Source organism: Malurus melanocephalus, unplaced genomic scaffold (genome assembly GCF_030028575.1).
Source record: "Malurus melanocephalus ecotype Western Australia unplaced genomic scaffold, MMel_1.1 scaffold_13, whole genome shotgun sequence".
Classification (NCBI taxonomy): domain Eukaryota; kingdom Metazoa; phylum Chordata; class Aves; order Passeriformes; family Maluridae; genus Malurus; species Malurus melanocephalus.
The window spans coordinates 773,977-787,511 of record NW_026623245.1 but is presented as its reverse complement, the minus strand read 5'-3'; the positions used below and the strand labels follow the sequence as shown (position 1 = coordinate 787,511).

Genomic DNA, 13,535 nt, shown 5'->3' with positions numbered 1-13,535 from the left:
CCCCTCCCCATTTATGCTCCATAAAAATAGCCATTTATTCACCATTAAAACCTCCATTTATGCTCCAGGAAACTGTTGGCCAAATTCCTCCAAAATTCATAAAGTCTGTTTCGGTTTTTGTTTTAAACATAGAGCACTTGGATTTCTTCCTAACGACGTTACCTTCGGGACACCCCTGGAAAGGCTCCTCCCCCGAGGAATTGCAGGCTGGAACGGGAGCGACGCTCACCATCCTCTGGGAATGTCGCCGCACTGCGTTGCTCCTAGTGCCACCGACACAGCTGGGATCATTTCCTGGATTTTAAGTGCAGCCGCCGAATTTTGATCTGGGCGCAGAAACCTGGGAAGCGCTGCAAGAAAAGCAGAGACAGGGAATATTTATCCTAGCSCTTGGAGGCTCCTCAGCGCGGGGGTCACCTGCGTGCTCCCTGAGGCGGCGGCGGCGCCCGCGAATCGCCTCCCGCMGGGCAGGAGCAGCGGGGATTGCTCCCGCCGATCCTGGGGGTGATTCCCGGTGCTTCCCAGCGCTCCTGGTTTCCATCCCGAGGGTCCCTCCCGGCCCAGCCCGCCCTCACCCCGCCGCCGCTGCCGGTCCCGCCCGAGAGCGCCGTGGCGGCCGCAGCGCCTCAGCGCCGCCGCCATTTTGAGTGCGGGCAGGGCCTTCCCGCAGAACGGGGAAAAACCCTTTAACCCCCCCAATCCCACCTTAAATCAACCCCAATCCGCAAAAACCTCTCCCAAAACGACACGTTTTGAGAACAGTTTGTTTTCGCGCTTTCAAAAAGCCGGGTTTAATCAGATTGAAGCATCTCAGTGGCCGCCAGTGGTATTTTAAATGTTGCCCAGTTTGCTGTGGCGGCTCCTTGGCCTCTCCCAGTTTGGATACTGGGATATACACGTGGAATATCCACAATGGATACTGGGAGATCAGTGCTACAGTTGAGAGAAGTGTTTATAGAAACAGAGAGGTGTTTATAAAGCTCTGAACTTCAGTGGGTAAAWTGGGAAAAGCACAGGGTCTCCCCATTTCCTGCTGGTGATCATGTATTCCTGCCTTTTATTGCATAAAATAATTTTAAATTGGGCTGCCAAGTATTTCCAATCTTTTTTTTCCCAAGATAAATTCCTCTGAAGCATTTTTTTCTACTTAAGTGCAGGTTTTAGTCTTCGTATTTTAACAGCTTGTAAAAATGTTGGATGACTGTAATTCCCTGAGGACATGTAAAATAAATTCCTTCATAAAAAATAAATCAGGAGAAGGCAGACATCTGTGTTATCCACCTTTCTCTTTTATATGTTTTCAGTCCTGATTATTTTGTTGGGAGCCAGGGAATGTTTCTATCATCCAGACCTGCCTCTCGGAGTGGGGAGAGTGCGCAGCAATATGAGTGATCCATGGTGGAAAATGTCAGGATAATATTCCTGTATCCTCACACCAGGGAATGGTGTTTGCTTTTCCTCAATTGGRAAACCAGCATGCTTGGCAGCTCTCACTCAGAGGAGCTGGGAGGCTCCCAGCGAATTGAGTCTGGATTCCACTAGGATGGAGGGAATTTTGGGAGAAGCTGGCGCTGCCAGGTTGTATCCATGTGTCCATCCCGGAGGGATTGTCCTGAGGCTGGATTTCAAGCCACCCTTTGTCACCAGTTTGGTTTCTCAGGAGATTCTCCGAATGTTTTGGGTGCTGRGATGCATTTCTGGGGCTCCCTAGAACTCATGGAATTCTCCATGTCTCTTGTATAGGGAACAAGAAGGAAGAGCATTGTGGCTGCTCTCTCCCAATCATTAATTTTGGGATTTCAGCAGGAGGGTTGAAACGTGTGGAAGGCAGCCAAGAGATGTCCAAATCCCCTCGGGCCAAGGAAGATGCTGATCCCGGGAGTCCTGTGCTGGGTGAAGCATTCCAGACACTGGGATGGCAAAATAAAACACCCTGTTTAGCCAGAACAACAAAATCCAGGGAAGAATCACAGCCTGGGAATTCAGATTTTATCTGAGAGCTTAGGTGGGGAGTGGAGAAATACCTCGGTCTTTGRTCATTACTAACACTGGGAAAAGGGGGAAAATGGGGAGTCAGCTCAGCCAGTCCGGTCCTGCTCCTGCCCTGTCGGATATTGGAGGCTCAAGGTCAGCCAGGACATGTCCAGCAAAGCAAGGGAGGGAAATGTCCCCACATCCCAGGTTTCTTCCCTCCGGAGCATGGCAGGAAGCGGTGCCAGGGTGTTGGCAATTTTGACTCTTCCCAGCAAAGCTGGGGTATGTTTTGGAGCCCCCCAAGGAAATGTGGTGTGTTTTCCCTGGATGTATATCCTTTCCTTACTGCTCCAGCAGAGGATGCTGCAGCCTTCGGAACGAGCGGCTGGGACTGCAGCCCTGCTCATCCTCCGGTSGGGAGGAATCTGACCATGCATATCAACCATGGCACTGCAGAGAAGGCTCCCAAGGAGCCAGGCACTCCTCCGGATCGCCCCCCAAACAGAGATGGAGCTTTCAGCATGGGCTAAAACCACAAATTCCAGACAAAATCCCGATGGAAAGCACAGAGCAGGCCCTTGCTCCGTGTGTCAGCAGTGAGCACTGCTTAGCTTCTCGTCCTGATCTCCATAAGGAATTTTGGCATGGGATCATGCTACAAATCAAACATCCCACAGTTTCTCCCCCTCACGTTCAGCCTCAGGAAGCAGGAGTTATGTATAYCCTTGCAAAACACTTCCAAGATCCTGGTGTCACTTGAAAAACACGGGAATTGAGTAAAATCTGGTGTTTGTGCTTTGTCTGAAAAAGGAGATTTTAGATCCTTATAAGCAGCAAAACTTAATTCCCATCAAAGTTCTGGTGGAAAAAACCTCGACACCAGAGCAGACAAGACAGAATAGGAGAAGACTTTTGAGATCATTGAGTCCAACTATCAAATTCCAACATTATGGAATGGTTAGAGTTGGAAGGGAGTTTAAAGCCCATCCAGTCCCACTCCCTGCCATGGGCAGGGACACCTTCCACTATCCCAGRTTGCTTCAAGCCSCATCCAAACTGGCCTTGGACACTCCCAGGGATGGGTCAGCTGCAGTTSCTCTGGGAAAACACTGCCAGGGCCTCACCACACTCACAATATCCACTCCTTCCCAATATCCCATCTGTCCCTGCCCTCTGGTAGTGGGAAACCATTCCCTCATGTCTCATTGCTCCAAGTCCTTGGATATAGTTTCTCTCCATGTTTCTTTTAGCTCCTTCAGGTCCTAGAATGCCATAATTGGGTCATCCCAAAGCTTCTCCAGGCTGAGCACTTGAAGCCTTGGAAGACCGATGACTTTAACGGATCAAAATGATAAATAAATAAACTATAATTAAATYGGAAATAAAGGAAATAGAAATGAATTTAAAGCCTTTTTCACGCCTCCTTGTTCCCTTGGATTATTGAGCCAACACTTCAGATATCAACTCCATATTCCTGATGTTTGGACACATCCAGGAGTCACTGGAAGGGCTCCCACTGAAGTCAAGACCCCAATTTGGAAAGGTCTCTCCGGAACAAACTCGGAGCCAGCTCAGCACTGCCCTGGGCATGAAGGCGCCTGGGATTTTGGCTCCAGGCTGTGGATTCCGGACATTCCCATCTCATTTTTCTCGGGAGCTCATTCCTGCKTGGCGGCGTTGGCGATAGGATGTATTCCCACAACTGCAGGGGAAGAGGGAGTGGGGCTGGGTTTGGGTTTGGGTTCATTCCCTGCAATCCTGACCCCACACTCCTGACAAGTGACGTGTTAGGGCGATGGAAATCCAAATTCCGGGAGTGTATCCATGACGTTTTCCTTTTGGCACTAAATAAATCTTCGGCACAGCTCATTTGCTTGTTTATCACACATTTTTAGGCTGTTGGTACATTTTCTTTCCCTTCTTCWCCCAAAAATATTTTAACCCGTGCTAAACCCTGGGCATCAAACCCAGAAGTTACCTCTGGAGGTGAAGGATTTTCCATCACATTCCAGGGAACATTGGAATCTGATCCATGTATTTTTAACTCCTTAACTCTCCCAGTCAAGGCCAAATTTAATTTTAATTGAGTTTTAATTGATTTTTAAATAGTTGAATTTAAATGGTTGAGTCTGGGGGTTGTGGAATATCCTAAAGATCTCCTTTTTCCTTCCAGGATCTGGAAAACAGGTGGATAATGTTTAGTCTCTGGCTAAAGGACAGGATGTTAATGCTTTTCCCTCTTGGAAAGGATCTGCCTCCTGTTTAGTTACAATTCAATATAAAACAAATATTCCATCAGCAAAAGGAGAAGGGGGGAAAAACATCCTTTCTTATTTTCCCTCCCTCCTCCACAGGTCCCTTCCAACTCAATTTTCTGGGATAAGGTCGTACGGAATGCAGAGGATCCGAGGAAATCAATTCAGATTAGCACCTTGCTCCTAGCCAAAAGAAATCCAGCAAAACAGCCCCCAAAGTTATTCCTAATGGCAGAAAAAGAGGGAATTCTTGCCAGATTTACACTCCTGATGTTCCAAGACKCCGATTAAAAGAGCTGCTGATTTCATGGAGGTGATTCCGGACAAATTCCAGCTGATCCCAGCTGTTCACCAGGGAAWATGCTAAGGAAAATAAATCTAAATACATCAGGTGAAGTGTTATTTTTCCAACAGCTGGCTGTGTTTTTCCATTGATTCTCAGGAAGCAGCATTCCCTCACAAGATCTCAAACTTCTCGTCCTCCTACAGAAGCCTCTTGACTTTTAGCCACCGGAGTTATCCCAGTTGTTTTTTTTTTTAATGTAAATACTGTCTTCCCAGCAATAATATTTTTCACTCCGTGATTATTTTTCTTTAATGCTGAGCGCTCACCGTGGTTTGCAAATCCAAATTATTTGGAAAAAAATGGGAATGTCGGTTTCCYTCTGTGTCCTGAGCTCGAGTGTTTTCAGGGAGTGTATTCCTGCCTCCATGTGCTCCTGCAGGGATGAGAAAATGCCCTTTTTTAGGCCGAATTTGGATGTGGTTTCTTGGGAATCACTGAACATGGAAGGAGCAGCTGCCTGGAGAAACAAACACCTGGCAAAATATTTTGGGGAATTTCAGGATGAGTCATCCGCTGCCTGTTGGGGAAGCTCAGCCCCAGCTGCAGCTCAGGAGGCTGCCTTTAGTCCCACAGAATCCCATGGAATTATTCAGGTTGGGAAAGACTAACAGGATCATTGAGTCCAACCTGYYACCCAGGCCAGGAKTGCCACATCCAGGCATTCCTTGGACACTTCCAGGGATGGGCACTCCAAACCTCCCTGGACAATTCCAATCCCTGACAACCCATTCCATGAAGAAATTCCCATCTGCCTTCATCTCTTATTCCATCTTTGCTCCTTGGAGAAGGTCCACGCCAAGATCCATCCCCATTCCTGTGAAAGCCAATGGAACATCAGGAACTCATTCCAAGCCACAGCTTGGGTTGAGCAGAATGTCCAAGCTCATTAAAATCCCAATTAATTCTCYTTTTATCCATCCATATTTGTTCCCAGCACGGTCATTAGGCACAGAAAAGGAGCAGGGAGGGAGGTTTCATGCTGGAAGTACCYAAATTGGTTATTTTTGGACTCTTCCCAGATTTTTGCTTTTCCCCCAAGCTCTCCTTGCCCTTGTCCCATTTGGAAGGGAAATAATTCATTGGTTCCACAATAAAAAGGAAAGGAAACAAAGGGAAATATTGTTGGGAATGGTGGGTAGGTGCTTGGATCTCCTGGCAATTGGGAATGGGCAGAGCTGCTCCTTGCTCCAGCTGAATCCACATCTCACCTCAGCTCTGTCAGGATTAATCACTCTCCCAGGTATTAATGATGGTCAGAGCTGGAGCCATCAGAGATTAAAATCTGTCTTGAATTCCAAGGAAAGATTAAACTGCAGAATGAAGCTTGGATGCCCACGTGGAGCTCAGGGTCATGCCAGCCTTCAGGATAAAAGAGTGGATTAGGGATTTCTGGAGGAAGAGAAGGGTTTGTGGAGTTTTGCCACCACTAATTTCCCAGCTTTGTGGTTATCCCTAATAATGATCACCAGTAATTACCCCAATTAAGTTCAGCTTTTGGAACTGTGTTCACCTTCAAGTACACAAAAATCCATCTCCAGAAGTKTTCCCAGACCAGCAACTCATCTTTGAAAGGAATATTTTCCCAACTAGGATTAAATAATCCATATTTCTAGGGAGCAGTGGGGCTGGGAATGGCCGCACACCCTATGGAAAGGAGTGGCAATGACTTYTCCTCAGACCACGAGCTCTTTGTTAAAGCATCTGCTTTTACTCCAGGATATTTAATGATTGCCAGGGATTCCAGAGCTGGAGGAATGCCAGAGTGGATAAAGGAAAAGTACCCCTTTTCAAAATCTCAGAACATCCTGCTCCAGTAGGCTTTTCCCATCTGGATTCATTATCCTTWATAAACCAGGATTGCAGGGAAGTAGGAAAATGTTGCTGCAAACATGGAGAAGGTTCCGAGCGAGGCAGAATTTTCTGGGATAGCCCCAGGCAAGGCAAACTCCAGTGCTTGAAGGGATGGATTCAACCTCTGGGACTTCTTCTCAGGGAAAACACATTCCATAGCAAATTACAACAAGCAAACACCTGGGAGTAGAAATAATTTGGCAAAACAGGTCTGAAATACTACCTAATTCCTTCTAAATTTCCTTTATTTTTCCATACAGGAATCACACCAGCAGATACTGGGTCTCCCCCAACATTCCAAAGTCCAGTGACATTTTATGGATCTGTTTTTATGGCTCAGAGGGATACATGAAGTCGGGAGGTTTCCCAGCAGATGGAGAGTTGGCTCCAGGTACCAGTGGTTTATTCCAAAAATCTGTTGGGAGCACCAGGATGGTGCCAGTCTGGCTGTAGTCAAGATGCCCCCAAGCCCAGGCGTGCATTGGGACCTGGAAGAGCATCCCAAAGTATGATGGATACATGTTTTTAATCCCTACCCACGTCCCAGACATGTGAAGACATGGAACCCCATCCNAAAAAAAAAAAAAAAAAAAAAAAAAAAAAGAAAACAGGCTGGATCCTGAAAGTGGCAGAGAAAAATGTGGGAGAGACAAGGGAAGGAAGCCAAAAGGAAGGAAAAAATATCCTAAATTCCTTAAACATTGTTTTTATGTCCATGGATCCGAGTCCAAAGATCCAAGCTCATCCCATGCTCCCAAGAGATGCTGCAGATGCACATTTCAAACTTCCCAAGGGAACAAGCTATGGAAAAGTTTAGGAGTGGATCCATTTGACTCCATGAACACTTTCCTCTCTGGAGCAAGAAGCTGCGAATTCAGGACGCACACCTGGAGCCGGGATAGGAGCAAAGAGCCATTTGTAGGCCCAGAATTCTCATCTTGGAATGCTACCATCCGAGCTTTCCTGCCTTTTCCTGGAGCTGGGACAAAGTCCCTGCRGGCTGAGCTGCAAGGATCAGAGTGGGAATTTTGTCCCTCTGGAAAATGTGAGTGCATGGGAAGGAAGCAGAAGCTCATCCTGGTATTCCCAGGACAAGGTGCGGGAGCTGCCCCTGGCATGGAGCAGTTGGCAGTGGAGCATGGGAAAATGTCTTGACCGTTCCCTTCTTCCCAGCATTCCCAATGAAGCTGGAAAAGCCACTGGTTATTTTGCTGGAAAACTGGGAAGACAAATCCAAGAGAATCTCCACACCTTGCTTCTTCCTTCCTTCCCTGCCCATCCCAAGTCTGACAGCTCCACATGATCCAGGATAACCCATCCTTACCCAGGCTTTGGAAAACGAAAGTTCATCCCAGCTGGATGTGCTTGGGAATTGTTRTGCTGACACATCCCAGCGTAAATCCCATCCTAGGGGTTCCCATCTGGGACACTCGCAGATTCATCAAGGCTGTGCTTCACCCCTGAGTAATCCCAAAGTCGCATCCAGGCGGGAATGACGGCAGATCACGCATGTCATGACGGAGCAGGCGGATCCCTCCTGGGGATCCATGTTCTCTTTCTTTCCAATCCTTTCAAGCTGTTCCCAGTCTGAAATGTTGGCAAGAGTCAGAGTTGCTGTGACAGAAAGAGGCTGCTCCCTCTAATCCCCTTTTCCCAAGAAACTGCTCCTGCTATCCCAATGCATTCCAGGCAGGGAWTGACTGATAGATCCTGCTGTGTCCAGCAGCAGAAGCTGGCACGGTTTCCCTRTGTAAAAATAGGATGAGGATTTGGAGCTCATAGAGATGATTCCTATCCTTGCTGGAATCCCGGGTGGAGCAGGCAGGAAAACCAGGAATGACCCCATCCCACTGTGCTGATGTAATCCAAGAGCTCCTTACCATGGCAACAGAGCCAGGACCACAACTTGGGATTTTTCCAGCTGCTCTGGGTACATTCCAGGCTGTTCCCAGGGGGCTCAGTTTGGGCTCCCCAGTTTGGCACTGAGACCTCGGGAGGAGGAGAGAATGAAGAGAGAAGGACGATTCTTAAAATCCCACAGAARTGGGAAGAACAAGCAGCTCCTATCCCCAGGAAACAGCTGGAATACCTGAAGAGCAATCCCAGGGCAGGAAACAGATCCCACCAAAAGAAACCACTCATTCCTYATCCCTGGAGCTGTGGCCRTTTGATCCTWGCACAGYTCCACCYGTGATAGGGTGCATTCTCCACCTTTAGGGAATGTCTTTCGAAATCCAGGTGGGAGCTCCAACACTGACATTCCTGCTCAGAGCCAAAACTGCCAGGGAAATTTATAGCCTGAATTCCATAGGAGATCAGTCTGGAATGCTATGGACTCCRTGCYGTCATTAAAAATTGGGAAATCAGGCAGGGAAAAGCTCCAAGGAAAAATGGGTCCAGCACTGCACATTCCTAAAATCATTGGCCGAGCTGTGAAATGCCACTTTTCCATCTTTTCCTGTTAAAAATCCTGGAGATGGTGCCTGGTTTAAATCCTGCYRAGGTGTCATTAAAAGGGAAAAATCCTGCTGAGCTGATGGGAATTCCCACATCCAGGATAATGCAGTGGTTCCAATGGGAAGAGAGCTGTGGACGCTGTGGGAATGCCACCAATAAACCAACTGATCACATTTATTTGGGATCAAATCCATCCTGTCTATTTTCCCTCTATTTCTGTGCTGGATGGGATTGACATTCCCATTATTTTCYGAGTTGCCCCACTTCCAGTTCATGCTTCCCACTTCCCTAGGGATAATCTCAGCTCCATCCAGCTCCAGCTGGCCCATCAGGATGTCCCAATATCTGTTTGAGAAGGCTTTTCCGGCTTTTCCAGAGAATTTTGGGGAAACCACACCAAACCTGGGGTGTTTACCAGAGAAATGGATCAGATCCAGTGGGAGGATTTTCCTGGAAAGTTCGGCCTTGGCACAGCACATTCCTTGATCCCAAAGGACAGYTTTGGGGAAAAAGAGGAATTGGAACCCCAGATCTCCTGGAGCTGAAGCTRTCTGACTTGGATTTTAGTTGGAGTCCTCAGAAAATCCCAGAAGGATTTGGGMATGGGCTCAGCCTTTAGGAACAGGCTYCTGTTTTTTTGCCACAGCCGAGAGCATAGATTTTTCCTTAAATCCTGTGTCTCGTTCCTTGCAAAAACAGGGAGGAGGGAATGTTTGCCCAGTGAGGTCAGTGGAAAGCTGCCTGCAGCTGGGATCAGGCCTGCAGGTGTCCGGGAGGGACAAGGATCCAAGGATTTTATCCCTTTGGAAACACCCCTGGCAGCTCCAGCCCCTCACGGAGCATCCCTTGTTCCTCCCCRTCTTTGTCCCGCCACTCCTTTCAGGATAACAATGGCAGGATCCAGATGCTTATCCACAGGGCTCTTCCCATTTCCACTCTGGCCTTCACCAAATTCCATAGGGATGCTCTGGAAGCAGCCACTGATAACCCGGAGAGCAGGGCCAGCTCCCGGGAAAGGTAAAACCCTTGGAATTACAGCAGGGGAGGGAGTACTTGGAAAGTGATTTCCTAATTCCTTTCCAACATGGGAATTTGGTTATAATTAACCAATAAAATCCCATCTCAAGAGCTGGAGAATGGATCCCAATCCATGTTTTTTGTGGCTGTTTCAATTTTTCCAGTACTGCATCGGAATTGCCTTTGCTCCATTCATTCCCTTCTCATAGGCAAATTCACCGTTGGATGCCCAAAACCACACGTTTATGATGGCATAGGACTATCCAATGGAAACACCTATAAATAATGCTGGAAAATAGGGAAAATTCTGTTTAAATCCCTAAGAAAGTATTTTCTTCCCTATTTTCAGGGGTGAAGAAAACCCCCTGGAGCTGGGGGTGGAATAAAGGGAAGATTTTCCTCCATCTGTGATSCAAGTGTTCTCCCTGCCCACCAGCCCAGGGCATTTTCACTTCATATTCCCTTTCTATCCTTGTTGAGGCGGGGAAATTCCGGCTGAGGCAACTCCAGCTCCGGCACATCCCTTGGCAGCAGTGCCCGGCTCCTGCAGAGCTGTGATAAGGAGGGAAAGCCGCAGCCTTGGGACACATTCACCATCCGGAAAACTCTGCCCAACCTTCCCGGCTCTTATCTTTACTGCCCACATTCCCAGCAATCCCCATTTTTATTTATGGAGTTCTCATCTCGARGGTTTTGAGAAGCAAGGCTGCTCTGGTGCTGGATTCAAGATGAGGACAAACAATTCCAGCAAAAATCATCAGATCTGTCCTCCCTGCTCCGATGGCAGCCGGGAGCAGGGAAGCAGAACTCAGAGCCCCTGGAAAAGTGCTGATGTTTTCCTGTCTTGCCGGGTCCCTCCCAGCAGGAAATTGTGCATTGTACTGGGACCGCCGAGTTTTCCGGAGAAATTCCCCTGGGATCCATGTCCCTCTCTGCCATGGGCTGGGAGCACTCACCTTGGCCATGGAGCGATGCCCTCGTTTCCCAGAACAGCTCCAAGAAAACCTTTGGATGGGGTTTAAAGCAGCTTAAGCCAGTCTTAAGGCAGGAATTTGATCCCTAAATTCTGTTAATCCAACCTYGGTTAATATGGAATGAATCCAAAGGGAGCTGCAGGTCCTGCTCCAGCGGTGGTGACCTCTGGCTGTAATCCATTCTTGGATTCTGAGATTTTGGGACGACTGGGGACATTCCCTGGGCCACTGAGCCCATCCCGAAGCCAGAGAGATTGGGACCACATTTTGGATTGAATCCCAGCCACTTCWGAACTTCCCAGCTCTCTCCCAGCTTGGCGACTCCAAATTTCTCAGGGTCAGGAGCAGGGATTCATTCCCACATAAATCAACACCACAGTGCAAAGGCCAGCCTGTTCCAGGAAAACCTGAAATCCCAGAGATGCCCGCAAAAGGGCAGGCAGGATTTACTTCTTCCCAACATCTAAGCAAGGAATTAAAATCTTGCTTGACTTTTCCCAGGAATTTTAGAGCTTGTTTTGTTTTCCTCCTTTCCCAAACTTTGCAATTCCCTAACAGTTTGCCCTGGCTCCAGCTCCTGGAATCCCTCTTTTTCCAAGACCTCCATCAGTTTTCCAGTGGAGGTGAGAACCTGAGATCTGAAATGTTTATTCCTCCATCCCATTAAAAAGTAGGGAAGCACCTCCGGATCCCCTCRGCAGCCCCCGGATGCTGCGCCAGCAGCTCCAGCCTTCCTCCCATTCAATTCCCGAGCAGCCCCATTTCCTTGGATAAATAGGAGGGGGAGAGGGAAAAGAGTTAAACCGGACTAAACCAGAGGGAAGAAAACTTGGAACAGCACAGAAAACAAAAAGCAGCTTGGAATTGCTCTCTAAATCCCAGCAGGCTTTGCTCAGGGACTGGGAGTCTTTCCCATGAAAAAAGGGATTTTTGGTGTTTTTCCCAATGCAAACCATGGAATTGTTGGAAAAACAGCTGGGAACAGATGAAGATTTTTCTCTCCTGTTTTCCATGGATTTTTAATCCATCTGTTCCACACAAACCGTGGGAACCGAAGTCAAAATCTGCCTTGGCTTGAAGAGGGTGAAATGGRAATTCTTTGGGAATTCTGTCCTTCCCCCAGCTCCCAGAAGGATGTGGGATATTTCTGATGCAGCAAAAGGGATTCTCTCATGAGAATTCCAGGCTCACTAGTCATGGGGGGGCTCAGCCTTGGATATGGAATAGGGATCCSAGCTCGAGATTTAGGAAAGCACCTGATAGGATTTGGGTTCAAACCACTCAAATTCMAGCCTGGCTCTTGTTCCTTGATTCTCCCAAGGATCTGGAAGGGAAGGACCCAGCCTGGGATAGCTGTCCCATGAGTCCCATCMAGTTTTTCCTCCAAAATTCCAACTTTGGAATGTGCCAGTGGCATTTTTAAGCTTTATTTGCTTTTGGGGCTCCAAGGGCAGGGGCAGTTTTCCAAGGATTTCACTGCAGCCAAAGGGGCTGGACACTTGGGATCTTCAAGGCAAAATCTGAAGCATCAGCAATTCCAGGGGAATATTTCCTTCTTTTGGTTCAGGGGGGAACAGCAATTTTATTCCCACTTAAATCCAGTTAAGATGGACACACAGGGAGGAGGGAAAGAAGGATCCTGGAATTTTTAGGGATTTGTGAAGTCAGAGTGGGACCTGACTTTGCAGAGCAGGGAATGCCCAGGAATTCCTGGCACTGGGATCTGCAGCATCCCACACCCCATGTGGAAAAACAGCAGCACCCATGGCCTGAATCCCGTGGAATACAAGCTAAAAACACGGAATGGTTATTCCAATCATTGTGCTGAATTTGGAATGCAAATTTGGGAGTGGAAACAGAGTTTTCCCGCATCTATGATGTCAGGAATGAAGCCTGGCCCAGTTTTTCCTACCTTAAGTAGGACTTCCAGCTAAACCCTCGGCCTTGGAAAACAAACCAATCAAAAAATGGGAATCAGCTCCCCCCTATKTTTTGCTTCCTCTTGGCTTTGTATTTTTACTCAGATATGGGATGAGGTTTCTATGGAATAATATTCCTTAAAGATAATKCCCTGTTTATCCTGGATTCAGATGGATTTGATGGGAATAAAGCCCTGGCAGCACTTCCCAGCTGGCTCCTGACACATCCTGAGCTCCTTGGAAAAACCTGGAGCAGCTCTGGCAAAAAGATGGATACATGAACAAACCCCATTTCCCTGCCTGTGGAATTGCTCCAATCCAAAGCATCCAATTCCCTGAGGAAGCACATCCCAAAAATGATGGGTTTGCTCCCAGAAATTCTTGCTGAATTTGGGAATGGGAAAAAGTGGGGGGAAATATGGAACTGAGAATGCCGCACTATTCCCAGTTGGAAAAGACAGCCAGAGTTAGCATCCAATGGGGAATCMAAGTGATCTGGGATAATCTTTCAATCCAGCAGTAAAATTCCAATGGGAATATCCCATTTTTCTCACCTCCAAGCCACAGACTTCATCGGCAGAAAGGAAAATGGATGATTTTTGCCTCGGGATTCCTCTCTTATCCCTGGAATGGCACGTGCTGCCCCATTCCCGGGGCAAATCCAAGGCACTCCTGGAGTCTGTCCCTCTCCTCCTCCTTTCCAAGGATGAATATTTGCTGGGTAGAACAACAACAACAACAA

General features: G+C 47.8%; 1 protein-coding gene across 2 annotated transcripts in view; it reads right to left on the bottom strand.

Annotated features, from left to right (window-relative positions):
• LOC130582882 (zinc finger protein 135-like) overlaps positions 1-572 on the bottom strand; it is an 8,631-nt gene extending 8,059 nt beyond the window's left edge. For both annotated transcript variants that reach the window (XM_057381834.1, XM_057381842.1), the window contains exon 1: positions 163-572. The gene's annotated coding sequence lies outside the window, so the exon portion shown is untranslated. The remainder of the gene's footprint in view (positions 1-162) is intronic.
• Positions 573-13,535: the final 12,963 nt, after the last annotated feature.